The sequence below is a fragment of the Camelus bactrianus genome, chromosome 28, assembly GCF_048773025.1.
Source record: "Camelus bactrianus isolate YW-2024 breed Bactrian camel chromosome 28, ASM4877302v1, whole genome shotgun sequence".
In the NCBI taxonomy this organism is placed as follows: domain Eukaryota; kingdom Metazoa; phylum Chordata; class Mammalia; order Artiodactyla; family Camelidae; genus Camelus; species Camelus bactrianus.
The window spans coordinates 17,078,525-17,095,009 of record NC_133566.1 but is presented as its reverse complement, the minus strand read 5'-3'; the positions used below and the strand labels follow the sequence as shown (position 1 = coordinate 17,095,009).

The 16,485-nt window shown below is 48.1% G+C and overlaps 1 protein-coding gene across 9 annotated transcripts in view; it reads left to right on the top strand.

The window, feature by feature from the left end:
- ANAPC1 (anaphase promoting complex subunit 1) overlaps window positions 1–16,485 on the top strand; it is a 394,152-nt gene that overhangs the window by 290,667 nt on the left and 87,000 nt on the right. For 4 of the 9 annotated variants that reach the window (XR_012502952.1, XR_012502951.1, XR_012502950.1 and 1 more), the window contains one exon: window positions 9,440–9,755. The exons of the other annotated variants lie outside the window; for them this stretch is intronic. The gene's annotated coding sequence lies outside the window, so the exon portion shown is untranslated. Of the gene's footprint in view, window positions 1–9,439; window positions 9,756–16,485 lie in introns of those variants that run through there. 9 annotated transcript variants of the gene reach the window in all.

Below are 16,485 nucleotides of genomic sequence, written 5' to 3'. Positions count from 1 at the left end.
TGAGCTGAGCATTTCTCTCCCTTGTCTGTCTGGCTTTTTTATTTTATTTTTTCCAGTTGCAGTTATTTCTAGACTCTGGGAAATCATTACTTGCTTTAAAGGAAAAAAATTGCTTGGTTTTCTAATTTTAATTTTACAGTGTAAACCTGTCCTAACCCTTAAAGCCAGACTGCTCTAACAAAATTGTTGTCACATTATACATGATAGATTGGCTTTCAGTAAAAAAGGTATATCTAATAATTGGGGGGAAAAACTCTTACTGACCCTTAAGAATGCCTCTCAATATGACAATGGTATTGTAAAATCTTGGTGTTAACAAATGCATTTTGTGAAGTTAAAAAAAAAAAAAAAGAAAAGAATGAGTTAGCTAGTTGCAGGTGAAGTAATGGTGCTGACATTTTTAATATGGAAGAATTCACATTTTCATTTATACGCTTGCCCAAAAAAAGTGGGAATTTTTTTTTTAATGCTTTGAATATTTCTTCAATGAAAGCTTCTGTCCTGTGCCGCTCTGCTCAGAAGAAATTCCCGGGTTCCACACACAACGGAGGGTGAACTTGAATTTGTTCCGTGAGCCTGGCCTTTTCAGTTGTGGTAAAACAGAGTTAAAATGACAACGGTTCTGAAGAAAGTGCTTCAAGACCATGTCGTGTTTCACTCTTTCCAGATGACTAAAATCACCATCATTTCCCAAGGCTTACGTCGGGGGAGGGGGCTATGTGTGGTTTAAGAGCAGCAAATGTTAGCTCAGGTCAGGGTTTCTCTGAATGTGAATGTTCGGTGATGCTGGTTGAGGGTGAGGGCAGATATCTGGGGTGAGATATTCATACAGAAAATGCCTTAAAGTAACAAATTCAGGTGATTACCAGAGGCTTCTCATTCCCTCTCACCTTTCAATGCAGGGCTCATTCAAGGTTTTTTTTGGTTTGTTCTTAAACGCAGTTTTCTGACGCAAGTCGCTGCTTGCTTTAAAGTGTCAAAAACAGTCCCATAATATTGAAAGAGCTGGAACACAAAGCATGAATTGTAAATTCTGAATCACACGTTTTAAATCTGCTGTTGAGCAGCCTAACACATTCTCTTGAACAGAAGATGTTATTCCATTGATACTGTCGCTGGTTCAAGTTTCCCGAAAGCCTTGCCTGCCTCTTCCAGAGGATGCTTAAAATTCACCCCAAATGTGTCCATCCTGCCCCAGGATTTAAAATGCCTCCTGTTAAATTTTCTGTCCATCAGGGTGTATTTTTCAGTGTTCTTCCTGACTTGTGTTGTTTGTTTTTAGTTCTTTTCACTGTTTATCTGCTGCTCTGTGTTTTAAGAAGAAATTCACTTTCAGAAGCAATAATGTCTTCTTCTCTGGGAGGTTTACTTTCTTTATTACCTTAAGAATCTTCAAGTATGACTTGATTAGGAGAATTCATATCTGAGCAAAGAATGTAGGGGGGAAAGAATGAATTAATTTTTCAATTGTTTGAAATCAGGGGAATGCTGGGCTGTATCTGTTGGTGTTTTTTGTTTTGTTTTGTTTTGTTTTGTTTCAAATTTTTCCTCCATTTAATTAGGCAAAGCACTGAGCAGTATTTCTTTCTACTATAGATGTTAAAAACAGCTTGGCTCTTCTGAATGTAAATAGCAAGGACTGAAGCTCTGACTGCTTGAAAAATCTAGAAATGTCTGCAGATTGTTGTGAACAATTCTGTCTCTTTATGGAGAGTTGTTTGGGCTTTTTAGAAACTCATTAAATTGATTTTGAGTGCCTGAGTGTTATCAGGAAAAGGAGCTTTAAAAAATGGTTTCAGAATGTGTCATTTTCTCCTTGGTTTAATCTGAGATAGTGTGTGGGCATGCTGGTATTTTGAAAGGCTAAAAATGTATGTATTGCTGTACCTCCAAATAGGAGTTAGGACTGTAAACCGAGAAGAGTTTTCTTGAGTTTTCTGTCTGAAATTCTGCTTTTCTTCCAAGAAGTAATTCTTAGGGTTTTTTTTTTTTTTCTTTAACGAGGATTCTTTCATCCTTTTTTCATTTTCAATTTGTTGTTGGAATCAAGCAAAAACAAATTTTGAAAAGCCAGGTCAGCTTTCTATCATTTTGATCTTAGTATTTAATGTTTCATAAAACAAAAACCCTGTGTTTTCATTTTAACTAGTTTCATTATTTTTTTTTTTAATGAAATGATTTGTGGTACAAGACTGCTATTTGGTTTCAATATTAATGTAGAAGATGAACAACGTGGGTGTCATTTATTTTCAGTAGTAAATAACTGCTAAACCGATTCTTCCCTGCCTTAGCATCATTCAGTTGACTCCTTTAGAGTTTTGCCCTGCATGTTCAAACCGTATTTGATGTGTGTGTGTGTAAAATAAAAATTACATGTTGGGTCCTTAAAAGCACTTTTCTTGGTGTCATGTGGTCAGAACCAGGGAATGTTATGTAGTTGGTTTCAAAATCCCATCAGTGGGTTAATCATTAATTATTCTTTTTTTCCAGGAAACTCTGCTTAGGTTGTTTCAGAATTTGAATTTGCTAGAATTCTTTTTTTAATCTCTTACGTGTGTGTGTCATTTTAACCTTAAAAAGGGGTTAACTTAACAAGAATAGGTACCTTTTCTGTTTGTATTGTGGCTTCTTCAATTTCTCATAAACTATTTGGTAGCTAAAATGTTGAAAGCAGTTTGGGAACAAAATGTCTGCTTAAACCATGACAAAATTGGCCACAATTTGCCGATTGGGCTGATAACAAAAGCCAGCAACACAAAATAGGTAGAAAAACAGTTTGTTCGGTGGTGTGAGACCACTGACGATTTTTTGCATGTTATTTTTTTTTTTCATTCTGATGTTTATGTTGTGCTGAGAGAACGTGGAGAGAGCTTTTTGCTTCCCCTAGATTTTGATTAACCATTTCATCTAGTGTATTTCTTTTCAAACTTCAGGAAAACAAGCTGCTCACCTGGCTTCTGAGACACACTGGAGTTAAAATCCAGCTTTGCACCTAAACCCCATGTTTCATCCGGGTCCCACCTGGTTGTAAATATCCCAAAGGCCATAATTTGATCTTTTCCAGCAGCACTTAAATTCCCTTTGTTTCCCCTCAAGACTTCAGCATTGAAATATATGGCTGTCACTACAGTTTTTGCAAGTGTAAAACAAAAATTACAGTTGGCAGTTTAAAAAAAGTTCTGCACTGGAGCATACAAAAAGCTGACAAAAGTCTTAACAACTTGGAGTACATATTGCCTCTCTTGTGGTCTTTACAGACTGTACACGAATGTTAATGTTTTACACGAGACAATACATTTTTTTAGGTGCTAGAACGAGACAGAAGCATCCTCTCTCCTCTCTGCTGTTTTGAGTTCCCATGCCTTCAGTGTGTGTCTGATGGTCTTTTTTTTTTTTTTTTTTTTTTTGTCTTAAAAATCAGATACTCCAGGGCAATAATTAGGATGAGGTTATGTTTCTACTTATCTAATCTTTGTTTTCACAAATAAATACAAATAACTCAAACTGAAACTTGATGGCTTTGCTGATAATAAATAGCAGCCACGGGGAAATTTTCTTCATTTTAATGTTCTTTCACAACCCACATTCAGTTTCGGTAGGAAAATTATTAACCTTTTCAGCAGCATGCTACAACACAGGTTCACAGTAGACTCCTGAGTATGATTTGCAGGTTTTGGTTCTATTTTGAGATTTTTTTTTTGGTGTGCAGAGTTTTTTCTTTTTCTTTCTTTCTGTCTTTCTTTCTTTCTAGATGACCAATGGCTTTCTTTGACAGCGACAGTCACAACTTGGAGTCCTTTCGTTGGTATCTTTTCCGTGTGTGTCCATTTTACAGGGTTTGTGTCTGTTTTTTATTACGGGGAGGGGAAAATTCCTGTTTCCTGTTCTCCTACCGTTTCGTGCCGTGAAAGAGGAAATGTTCTCTCGTCTCGTCATTTTTTCTCATTTGAATTCTTGGGTGGACAACGTGAGTCCCATTTTTGAAAAAGCCACTGGAGTCACATTTGGGGGACGGGGGGCAGATGGCTCTGGGTTAGACGTCTGACTTGACTCCTGTCTGCCTTGGATGGTGTCCCGTCTGCCCATCAGACCAAAGCCAGTCAGGCCGGTTTGGGCTTGTTGTCCTGAAGGTCTACACAGCCACCGGCTTGGATGGAAGGCCTGGGACGGTGGGGTGTCCCTAGCTGAGTGCTGTTGACCCTAGAAGGGGCGTGGGGGGTGAAGGGGGCGAAGATCATGGTCTGGGAACTCCTGTGTCTTCACCTGAAACACACAAGAGGGTGGAACGTGGGGCAGAGAGGCGGGTGCGTGGGACGGTCTCGGAGGGCAGTTTCCATTTTAGGTGTCTTCTTCCCCAGGTCTGGCAGCGACAGCCACACCTGCCGGGGCGCCGTCCCACCGCACGCACTGCCCTGCGTCTGGCCAGGCTGTGCCTCGCCACTCACGGTCCCTTTCCTTGCTTCACCCCGGCTGTTCGTAAGTCCCCACCCTCCGTGACCCCGTTCCCAGCCAGCTCCCAGCACCCCTGCAAGGTGGGAAATGGACCAAGGAGCCCTCGTTTCATGTGCAACCAGTGTGCACACTTCCAGTGCTGCCCCACTCAGTGTCTTAGCCTGGGTCTGTTTTTCTTTTCTTTCTCATACTTCCTGTATGAGGTTAGTTTTTTTTTTTTTTTAATGATAAACAAACTATTTTTTAAACTTTTTTTTTTTTGGCCTGGTCGTGGGTTGCCTCCTACCTGTCTGGTTGTGAGCATTTGGTGGGTGCTCCCCACCTGTGCACTATGGAGTGTCAGTGTGAGCATAGGTCCCCAGAGCAGAGCGGGCTCTGCTCCCACCTGTCCTCCCAGGGTGGCGGTGAGGGGGCTCAAGCTGGTGAAGACATTTGCTCTTCTCCTGTTGGAGAGAAATACCAGTAGGCATCATGGCTTAAGAATTCTCCTCGGGCAAGGAGGGCGGGGGAGAGGGAGGCTCCGGCGTGGGAGGGTGAGGCTTGGCCGGGAAAGAAATGTGATGACGAGGGGGAAGTCCCTGGTGAAGGTGTCGTGTCCCACAGTGCTCAGCCCCATGTGGTACAGACGAGCAGCATCTGGAAAAGGGGATTAAGGGGTGAACCGTGCTGCTGTCTCTGCCCTGGTCACCCCAGCAACTTGTCAAGAGTCTCGGATGGCTTCTGAGCTGCTTGCTCTTTCCTCCCACCGCGGGATCTCGGGAGAGAGCCAGCCAGCAAGGAGCTTGGGTACAGTTGACCAAACTGAGAACTCAGTAGACGGCCAACCTGCAGTCAGTCACCAAGGTCACAAGGACTGAGCCTGTGGTCCACGTATCACTCACCCCTGGGGATGCTTGGGTGTGTGTCTGAGTCACCCAGGGGCTTGTGAAAACAGACATCCCTGTGCCTTATCTCCAGAGTTTCCAATTTAGAAAGTCTGGGGCAGGGCCGAAACTTTGCATTTCTGAAAATTCTCAGATGGTGCTACTGGTCCAGAGACCCAGGCTGAGAACCACCGGTTTGGGCCATGGGCCACAGGTGGCTGGAACACCTAAAAGATCACGTCTAGTGAAGCCTGCAGGTTGTCTCCATTTTCCCTCTGATGCTGAGTTTCACTTCATGGGTCTAGTCTGACCTTTGAGGTAGAACCAGCCTTCCAGAAGGCCCTTTGCATCTCTCAGGAACTGCATAGCAATGATTCCTGTAATTCTGACCTTTCACAATGTCAACCAGACTAGAGATCTGCTAAAATGTTTTTGAAGTTTAGTTCTTTGAAAAGTGGATTTTATCTTATGGATAGAGAAAGTGGCCAAGGTGAGGGGGATGGCAGAACTGGACCAGGAAAAGATCCAGTGAGCCTCAGCCCTTGGGTTGCCCAGCCTTAACTCCATTTCCACCTTTAGTATAAACAAAGGGAAGTATTTAATGGGTCCCTCTCTGTACCGAAAGGTGGGTGAACTTATCTGAATCCCCTGTGAGCCCCAGCTCATCCCAGAAGGTGGCAGAGCATCAGGGTCAGGACGCTGGACAGGGAGCTTGGCGTCGCCAGGTACCAGCAGGTTGTTGAACTCCCCCTGCCTCCCAGGTGAGAGAGATGCTTGTTAGCTGTGACCTGCGAGGGCTGATGCCTCAGGAAGAGCACACCTCGGGAGCAGGAGCTGGCAGCTGGGATGAGCTCCACAAATGGTGGCCAAGAGGACCTGGCCATGTTCGGGGCAGCCCCAGGGCAGGCTCGCACTCTGCTGCCGGGGTGCAAAGGGCGAGTCTTTCTGGACTACGGGTAGGTCTGTAGTGGAACACTTCGCAAAACCTGCTTCTCAGGGGAGATCCCCTCAGGAAAGGTTCTGAGTCTGCCTGGGGTTCTGTGGCTTTAGTTCTAAAAATGGGAGCCCCCCCCCAACACTCAGAAACAAGGGAAGGGGCCCCCCCCACAAGGGTGGCTCCTCTCTCCCCTGCCCTGACATCTCTAGCAGCACAAAAGCCTAATAATTTACACACAGGACCAATATCACTTTTTCCTAAAATTAGTCTGTGATAAGCAATGACGTTTTCTGAGCACGTCCCTTGTAAGTTTCTGAGAAATAAAAACAGAGGACTTTTGAAACTTAGCACTGTGGTGTTGCCAAGCCCATGCCCTACCTTCCTGGCAACTGTTTCAAAATCTCAAGAAGTTGGTTTCCAATCCTGTCCAAATCCAGTGTGAGTCAACACGCACAGGATGTGAGCGCCTGGCCTGTCCTTTTCCCAAGCGTTGACGGAGACCTTGGTGCAGAGAAGGTTCTCATGGGTGGCTGGGGGCTCAGCTTTGGCCTTTTAGTGAGGAGTTACTGGCAGTGCCATGGATGTTACAGCAAATTGAAATTTGTGGTCTTGGCTTCCCCCACTGCCCTGGTACTTCCTGCCTGGGACATAGACGCTTGGATGGAATTGAGAAGATATGTCAGACTGGTGACCCATCCAGTCTGGGGCTGGGCATCTGAGCCACTGTCTCTCCCTTCCTCCATTTCCCATGCACGGAGCCTTTCCTCTGCCAGGGACAGAAAGGGCCTAGAAGCTGGCTCGGGGCGCATCCAGAGGATTGGCTGGGCTACCTTTTAGGTCTCGGATGGGGACTTGCGTTCACCATGTGATGTATGTGACCCCGAGGCCCTCCCTCAGATCCCAGGGGAAGCAAAGCTGGGTACCCACAGTGGGGAGACCTAATGAAGACCCCCTAAATGCTAGAGACCTGCAGTAACAGGATAACACAACCAAGCTGGGAGTAAGAATAAGGGAGTATCATGTGACCGGAAGCTTCTCTAAGAATGTCCTAACTTGGGGAAGGTATTGGTGGTCTCCACCCCCTCCCAGTGAACTCTGACAAATGGGAAGCTATGTGTGCCATCAGCTCTGAATTAGGGGCAAATCTTTTAAAGTTCCTGGATGCGCCATCTTGGGTTCAATGATAATTAGAGAGCCAGGCCAATAGGGAGTCACTGGAGATTTGACTTACCCATGCAAAAGCTCCCACACGAGCTAGCTCAGGTTTTACAGTAGGAAGCTGAAATTCAGAGTCTAAGGTTGAAGGTGGGAGAGACCCAGGTCTTGGTCTCAGCGATGTCTTTTCCAATGTGACCATTGGAAGACTGCCAACTTCCTGGCTCTGTGTGCCTGTAAAATGAAGGTTGACCAGATGATCCTTCCGGCCCCATCACCTCTCACTCTGCGATTTTGGTCCAGGTCCACGTGGTTGAGTGGTCCATCCTGAATCCTGCCTGGGCTCTTGCACTTTGGTTTTTCCTCCCACTCAGAAGGAAGGTAACTGGAGAGGAATGCACGTTCCTAAGCTGCATCTCTATTTCATACTAGAGGAACCAGGTTTCCCCTTCCACCCATGTCAACCACTGATGCATTTCTTAGTTCCTGTTTCTCTTCGCCCACCCAGGAAGGCACTGCGTATGAAATCTTGGGCCCAGATTTGGATATTAAGTCATTAGAAAATGCTAGCTCATAGGAAACAAATCAGGAAGCTGGTTTTCCCAAAAGGCTCACCTGGGCAGTCTTATCCCCAGAACGTTAGCTACCACACAGCCAGCGTCATCACCTCTCAGGAAGCCTGGCATGGCACTGCCACTGGTATACGAGACCTCTGAGAAAAAAAATAAAGGCTGCAGGAGTTTGTGTGAATCAGCTAAGTTCTATGTGCAGGGCATTAGGGGAAAGACATTGAGGAAAAGCAAGACAGAGTCTCAAGAAGCAAACACAGACTGCCACAACTGCTGCGTGAGTGTCGGGGCAGCAAGGACTCTGAGTCTAAGACAAGCTTTGCTCTCTACTGCCCAGTGGAACCCTGCTGGCAAAGGGTCCTGTGTGAGAGGGCTTCGGTTCCAGATATATTTGTGAAGCACACGAGAACCTAATTTAAGCAGCTTTCTTTATTTCCTAACTTCTCGGGGTTTCCTGCGTGCTACTGCACATTGTGAATGACTCCCGGAAGGATGGATTTTTTCCAAAATCAGTGCAGCCTCCCACCCCAGCCTTTTTGCAAATAATTTTGCGCCATTAACAAAAATCAGGAAATGGGGAGGGACAGGGACAGCTGGCTTTCCCGGTGAATGGAAAGTGGCCCTGCTTCTCCAGTCCTCTCTTCCTCCTCCAAGTGTCTGAGCAGCAAATTTAAAGCACAAAGCTGGCTTGTGGGGCTATGGCCTCTGGGCGAGGTGGTGCCATTTGTATTTCTAAATCAGCCTGTGCCTCGGTTGGTTTGTCTTTGGAAGTATCCCTTCACTTGTTTGGGAGAACTGAGAGTGAGCTTCCGCAAACGATGTGCTGCTTGGCACCCAAGTCATACTGGCCCCAACGGCAAAGCCGTTTTGAGTAGAATCAAACTCTTTGGAGCTGTTCTCAGTGCTGCGCTGTCCCCAGGGCCTTTGCTTGAGCCAGGGCTTCCTCTTCCCGTCTTTTCTCTTCCTCCGCTTTGCTGAGGCTGCCAGGCACAAGCTTGTCTGCTCACCATGCTTTGATACCAACTCTCCCGGATGGGAAGAGGGAAGGGGATCAAAGATTCGGCAAACACCAGGGTTGTCCTGAAAGTCATGTGTGACTGACTTTTCAGCTAGACCAACCGGAGCACGTAGGGGAAGGCCTCAGTGTACCCCAGGCTTAGACCCGGACCCAGAGGGTCAGACCTGACTTCAGGTTTTCAGTAAACAGGCAGTGGGCTTCTGGGAACACCTGCCTTTACAGTCTCTTCTGAATTATTTTTAAACAGACGCCCTGCCCTCCGCCCCCCATCACACCGCAGTTTTGTTGATTATCACTATTTGAATAGATGCTGATAAATCTGATTCCCCGGCTCATTGCGGCATTTACGATCTGTCTTTCCCTTTTCGGTTTCCATGTACTGGAATGACTGTGTCTCAATGCGGTTGGCAGTGACCTGTGTTTTTCATGCATGTTTTTGTTTCAGAATAACTGGGAGATGAAACAGGAAGCCCTATGACACACTTGCTCGAAAATGACACAGGCACAGAAAAATCAGGACTCAGCCCCCTCCAGCGTCTCTACCTGCTGCCCTCAGCCGGAGTGCGGGGGATGGGCTGGCCCTGGGACCTGATGCCAACAGCCGTGGACTCCAAGGGCCTCTGTATCACTATGATGCGTCTGCGATATTGTGGTCACGGTCTAGTCTGGTCTGTTTCCTATTTATCTGGCCAGTCAACGTGTGTCTTAATCCCCTTCCCCTCATTAAAAGCGTAAATAAAGAACAATGGATTGTTTGCTTATTAGCTGTGTTCAGATAGTAATTAAGGCCACCAAAGAGCGTTTGAGATTCATTTCTATAGGACCACAAGTAAACACTGCCACAACCACACAGATCGTTATGACAGCTCTAGAAGTGTGTTAACTTGACTCTCTTATTACTCAGCCTTGCTTACCCTGACTTTCCTCTCTCTCTCTGGAGGACCTCTCTAGAGTGAGCACTGGCATGGTGACATTTGAGAACAACACTGGATGACATTTGGAAGTCTCTCCCCACACCCTCTCTGATCAGGACCTACAAATGGTGCCCCCAGATCATCACCAACCTAGAGCTTTCTCCTGGAGAACTCTGTCGTCTCAGCTACCTGCCTCCTTCCCTCCACACATTGGTCACCCACTCACTTTTTCAGTCCATAGAGGTTTCCTTAGGGCCCCCTGTGTGCCAGGTTCTGGAGACAAGGCCGTGGATGAGCTCAGCTCTGCCCCAGCCGTCCCAGCACCTGTAGCCTCCTGATGAGTGGGCATTGCTGGGCTTCACTCAAAAAGCGTAAGGGGTCCTGGGCAGGTCATGACAGACAGACAGCATGGTCATGTCCCTTAGATGCCCTGATTTTTTTAAATCCATGCTTCACATCTGAGCCCCTGGAATTGGCAACTAAACATTCTTTGAAATGAGTAAGTATCAGAGCATTCCTTCTGCAGAGTCCCACTCTCCTCCCCAACCCCTAGGAGGACAAATCCATGCTTCCGGGGTTGTCCCCAGGAGGCCATTAGTAGCTGCCTTCCAGCAGCTCCTGTCTGGCTTCACACTGAAGCTCAGCAGACGTGGAAGAATAACATAAAATGAACGTGTTGTGCTATTTCGCACATCTAAGGATTGATTTATCAGTGGACCATGATGATCAACTCAAAACTCCCTAATGCCCAGCACAGTGTATTTGCGATGTAAATCCGAGTCTCAGTTCAGGGGTCTCCAACTCAGGGGGGCACCTCTCTGACCACCTGTCCTGAGAGATCCCCCTACATTTATCCTGCTTGGTCATTTATTAGCCGTCTGCCTGCCCCTGCCTCCCCAGATTTCGGCTCTATAAAGGCAGGTTCTAGTCTATCTCACCCCTCAGTCTGTCCCCAGCACTTGGCACCCTGCTCGATAATTGTTGGATGAGGAAATTGTGAATCCATTTACGCTGATAAGCTAAGGAGGTCACTGGAGCAGCCCCAGAGAGGACCCGGGCATTCTGCCAGGACACCCCCAGCAGAAAAGGTTGCTTATGAACTATCCGCTCTCTGGGTGATCAGACTCTCATCTGAAACCAAGCTTTGCATTATTAATAAGTTAAACTGTGTTTGCTTACGTTCCCGAAGATCACAGGTGACCATGTAGTGGAGGGATGTGTCCTCAGTGGGGCGTCTGAGTACAGGGCTCCCATCCCGGCTCTGCCAGCCCTTGGCTCTGGCGGGCGAGTCACTGAACTTCCCTGGAGGCTAATTTCCTTGGCAGAACACTAGGAAGCCTCGGTGAAGTTATCCCAGAGATCGCACTCTGCCCTGAGATTCTCTTTTCCCACCTCTGCTGGCTCCCTTTCTCTGGGTTCTAGAAGAGGAGGAGGCAGTGCAAAAACGTATCTGATGCAGCAGAGACCCAGCCCCGGCGGGTGCTGGCAGCCCAGGCCCCGTGGTGGGACTGTGGACGTGCGTGGTGGGGGCACTTACACAGACCCGGGTGGTCAGGTCAACGGCCCTGAAGTCTGGCCAGACATTAGAGTTAACCAGGAGTTTTAAAAAACGCAAATGCCCAGGCTCCACCAGGACTACGCACACCAGAATTTAGGATGAAGGAGCAAACATCAGTATTTTTAAAACAATTCCTCACATAATTCCATTGTGTAGTCAAGGTTGAGAACTGCTGGTCTAGGTCTCTCTATTGTCCAATATGGTAGCTACCAGCCACTTCCCAAGAGTGTCTACTGAAAACTGAAAATGTGGCTGGTGTGACTGAGGAACTAAATTTTAAATTCCTTTTAATTTTAATTAATTGAAATGTAAATAAATATGGCCTTGACTTACGGCCGCTATATTGGACAGCACAGATAATGGAACACGTATATCGTCACAGAAAGTTCCAGCCGACAGCTCAGTCTAGGGGATCTCTGATGCCTGTAACTGCCAAGTGACATTACACTGACCCTGAAAGACTTTTAAGGTTGTTATTTGTGTATTTGTCACCTACCTTTTGAGCCAGGCCGTGTGCAGGAGAGAGAGCAACATGGTAGGACTGCAAAGAATTTAAAATACCTTCAAGTATTTTAGAAGACTTCCTGTGGCATTTACTTGGTTGCCTCTTTGGAGCCCCAGCCCTGGAAAGGGGAGCTGGCTGAATGAATATTTAATTACTGGAACCCCAGAATTGAGGCTGGTGGGAAGCAAGCCTTCCAGGAAGAAGTTCTAGAAAAGCAGATCGCCAGGGGAGGGGCTTGGCGTTCTGGGGCATTTGGGCTTTAGAGATGGGCTCAGCCCGGCATCTGTGCAAGCCGACCGGTCTGGGGTGAGAGCCGGAGAAACAGCAGTCAGCGCTCAATCACTTTCTGCTTATCGCTCGCAGACTGTCAGAGTTTTTCTTTCTTTTTTTGGAGGGAAAGCACCTTACAACAAATAATAATACTATTTTGAATTTCAGAGCTTTCCCTTTTTCAAAGCGCTTTACCACCTCTGACTTACTTTGTCCTCACTTAAGACGGTCCCATAAGTAGGGAAGGGATTTTCAGTGCGTGTCTAACACCCCGAGAAAGAGCTTAATATTACAAAAAGAATTTAAAAGTAAAGGTGACTGTACAGTGGTGTCATTTTTGTCATCTCTGGCCACACTCGAGGACGCAGACACATGACAAGAATCAAATGCACCCAGATTTCATGCTGCTCCAGGGCACTGTGGTTTTAAAGGAAACAGGACTTCACTTTTGTTCTGTCTTGTCTCATCCAGGCTTTCCGACTCGTGTGAGTTGTTTCTTGGAGGCCACTGTGTCCTCAGAGGTTTGTGTGATTTGTAGATGTGCTAAATAGGCCTTCAGTGTTTTCCTCCAAGTTGTTTGTTCAGTGGGGACAAACACAGGACAGGGCCCTGTGACCCTCCATGGGAATAACCCTGCTTCCTCCAAAGAACAGAACTGGGGCAAAACCGGCCACAGACCAACACTGTCCCCTTGGGTTCTTTAACCTTCTCTGGGTGTAGAGCTTCAGACAACCATTACCAGCCACACTTGCCAGTGGAGCGAGAGCCCTCAAGAGTCTGTCCAACCGAGACCTCCCAGGTGGGCGGCCTGGCCGTCTCCAGTGGCTGCAGTGGGAGCAGGGGCTGCAGGGTTGTCACGATGCCGTGAGTGGACCCCTTGGCGATGGTTGTTCTACCAGCCATGAATTCTTCTGGCCACACTATCACCGGGCCCATCTTTTGTGTCTTACGTACATAGGACCCGATAAGAGGTTTTCAGATGCTTTACTGAAAGCAAGACACACTTTCTGGGGCATTCCCCTAATCGACTGTTCTGGTGAAGCTCGTCAAAACAGGAAATGAGGTTAGCATGGAATGACTTTCTCTTAGAGAACTTGCGTTGCCTCTTCAGAGACCACCACTTTCTTCCCAAGATGCTTGTGCAGCGTGCCTCATGCCTCTTCTGGGCTTGCCCGGAAATGGGAGTCAGTCTGCTCTTCTGTAGCTTTTAGAACCCATTCTTTGGGGAAATGGTGGTGATATTTGCTCGTCCCCCATCTTCCAGACTCTCCTTTTCACTCCAGTATCTCTAAGGTGTTTGCAAGTTGCTCTGAAGGTAGAGTTTCAAGAACAGCAAAAACGAGGTGGCATCAAGGGCTCCGTGTGCTTGTCCAGCCGGGAGGGGGTCACACACAGGCTCCCCGCCTGGGATGCAGGTAGCTGCCTCCTCACGCTGCTTGGTCCCCCTGTTCCCTTGTCACCAGAGATGCCAGTCAGAGAAAACGAATCCAGTGGAGGTGAAAACTTACTGGGGACAAGGCACGTTCCTCCCCTGCTCCCCATGTGAGCATCGGGCTCAGAAATGCACCGTAATTGAACCAGCCAGGCCCGTGAATCCCCACAACGGCTTCTGACTCTGTTATCAAAAGCCGTGAGGGTTTCATAGTTCAGGCGAGCGAGCTGCAACCAGCTTACCTAGGCTGAGGCTCTCTGACAAATGGCTTGACTTGAAATTTCTAGATCGAAATGCTTTTTTCCGTGAATACTGATGTGCTTTCAAGTCACGTTTGCTTTGATCCAGTAGGAGGGGGTCAACCTGGGGGAAGTCTAGCCTTGACTCACAGGTGCCTGGGGAGCACTGACATCTCCAGATATGAGACTTGAGTTCCCTGTTGAAGGTCCATCTTCATGTGATGCTCTCTCTTCTGTAATCCCGGGTCTGTTTCTCTTTTCCCATGACTTAGCTGGACTTCAAAAGCCATCTGAGTCCCTGGGGCTTGCGGGGCACAGTCATTCACATCTTCTCCCCAGGTCTACAGATACCACGCTTTCAGTGATGATTGTCTGAGTAGGCGGATTAATAAACATGCACCTTTAGAATCATCCCAGCCCTTTGGGTGGTTCACAGCCTTATTCCCAGTCCTCCTAACAGGTCCCGGGGGTGGGGTTTTTATCCACTTGTTTCAGTTAAGAAAACTGAGTTTCAATTTGCTTCAGACCACAAAACTGGTAACATGAAGGTACATCCTGGATTTAAATCCAGAGCAGTCTGGTCTCACCCATCTCTCTCCCATGCTGCCTCTTTGTGTTTTGTAAATATGTAAAAGCAAACGCCATTTTTCCTTATAAAGGACTGTGAATGGTAAGTGCCAGTTGGAAGGAAGACACAGAGCATAACTGAAAATGGGGCGATTGAAAGTCAAATGATCCCTGCTGAGTCCTGGCCCCCTTCGTGCCCCAGCGGCCCTGAGGGCAGGTGTGGGCCCCCCTTCCAGGCGGACTCAGTGGTCACGTCGGTCCTGCCTCCTGCCGGACGAGTGCGAGCTTCCTGACACCTCAGAGGTCTGGGACGTGGGCAGATCTGTTCTCTGCAAACTGCCTGCTTCTCAAAGTGGGGTGGATGGGTCAGAAAGGGAGAGGCCCCACCCTGGCCGTTCGGCACCAGAATCTGCTTTACAAACAGATCCCAGGAGACCGGGGAGTCAGCTGCCAGCCCGGCTCCGGGCCCCTTGAGGTCAGAGCTCTGTACCAACACCTTTCACCTCCACAGCCCAGCATGTGCCTGCTTTACGTAGGTGGTGAAGAAATGTTGGTCAAGTGAATTTGGTCTCGACTCCTCTGAGGAGCTGGTGGGGTGGGGAAATCCATTCAACAGAGGCCCCGGGGCCCCAGGCAGGCCTCCACCCCCTCAGCTAACAGCGGGGTGAGAAAGCGTGAGACGGGGAGGGGCCGGGCTAAGGCGCCAGGGACACCTGAGGAGGTGGCCTTTGCTGCCATTTGAGGAGGAAAAGCAAAAATACCGTCCAAAACCATCAGTGTTCTGCCTCCAGCTCTTACCGATTCTTATTCCATTATATTAATATTTTTTAAAAATTTCTGGAGCCTCTAAAGGCAGCAGAACACCGCTCTGGAATGACAGTCCCTGGTCCCTTTAGGTGAGGAGGCCGGGCCCCTGGGTTGCTCAGGACGGTCCCATTCATACCTGCCAGACATCAGCTCCTGCCTGCTGATTCCTCTCGGACCTGTGCTGGTTTGGACAAGAACATATGTGTTCGCTCTATCTTTAGCCCACATTAAGGGGGAGGGTACAGCTCAGTGGTGGAGTGCCTGCTCAGCATGCATGGGGTCCTGGGTTCAATCCCCACCACCTCCATTTAAAAAATAAATGAATGAATCTAATTACCTCCCAACCAAAAACACCCTCCAAAGTTTAGCTCACATTATACCGCTTTTAAATTTTCCCAAGAAGTTACTTTATAAACACTAACTTTTGCACACACCCGGCATCTCTTCTAGAAGGGAGGGGGCTTGGCCGGTTGCCTGGGGTTCTGGCAGGGCTGCCCCAGAACAAGCAGAGCCAGCGGTGGGGGAGTGAGAGAAGCAGGTGCATGCATGCGCGAGGGGGGTGTGGTCACGTGAGTATTGTGGGGCACACGTGTTTGTGTGGGTGGTATGTATGTGTGGTGTGCGTGTTTGTGCTGTGAGTGTGTGTATGTATGCGTGTCTGTGCGCTGTGTGTGGTGTGTGGCGGGCGTGGATAGATGGGAGTTAGGCGCCTATGGTACACGTGCTTGTGTTGTGTGTGTGCGCGGGTGTGTGTGTGTGTAATGGGTGTGGGGGATGTGTTTCTTGAGCCCTAGGGGTTGTTCCCAGGCTCCTTCAGACCCATGTGACACTGCAGAAGGGAAGACCTCTGTCCCCCAGGACCAGCATGCTCCCACTCTGAGCGGTGGGCATGGGTGGGAGGGACCGAAACACTTTCCAGGCCTGGTGAGCGCAGGCATGCAGAGCCCTTGAGGGCAGGCCTGGGCTGCGATGTTCACGCCCAGCTGTTGACTGGCACATAGTAGGGCCGCAAGAAGGATGTGCCCAAGGCAGAGTCATCTGGATACAATCCCCTTCCTTCTGCCCTGCTCACTGATGCAGGGCACCTGAGCACCGCACCTGGCTCCAGTGTCTGTGGAGGAGGAGAGATGTGCCCCCCTCTCCAGCTCTGGTCCCAGGCTGGCACCCCGATTGTGCCTTCTCCTGGGCGGACTGCAGAG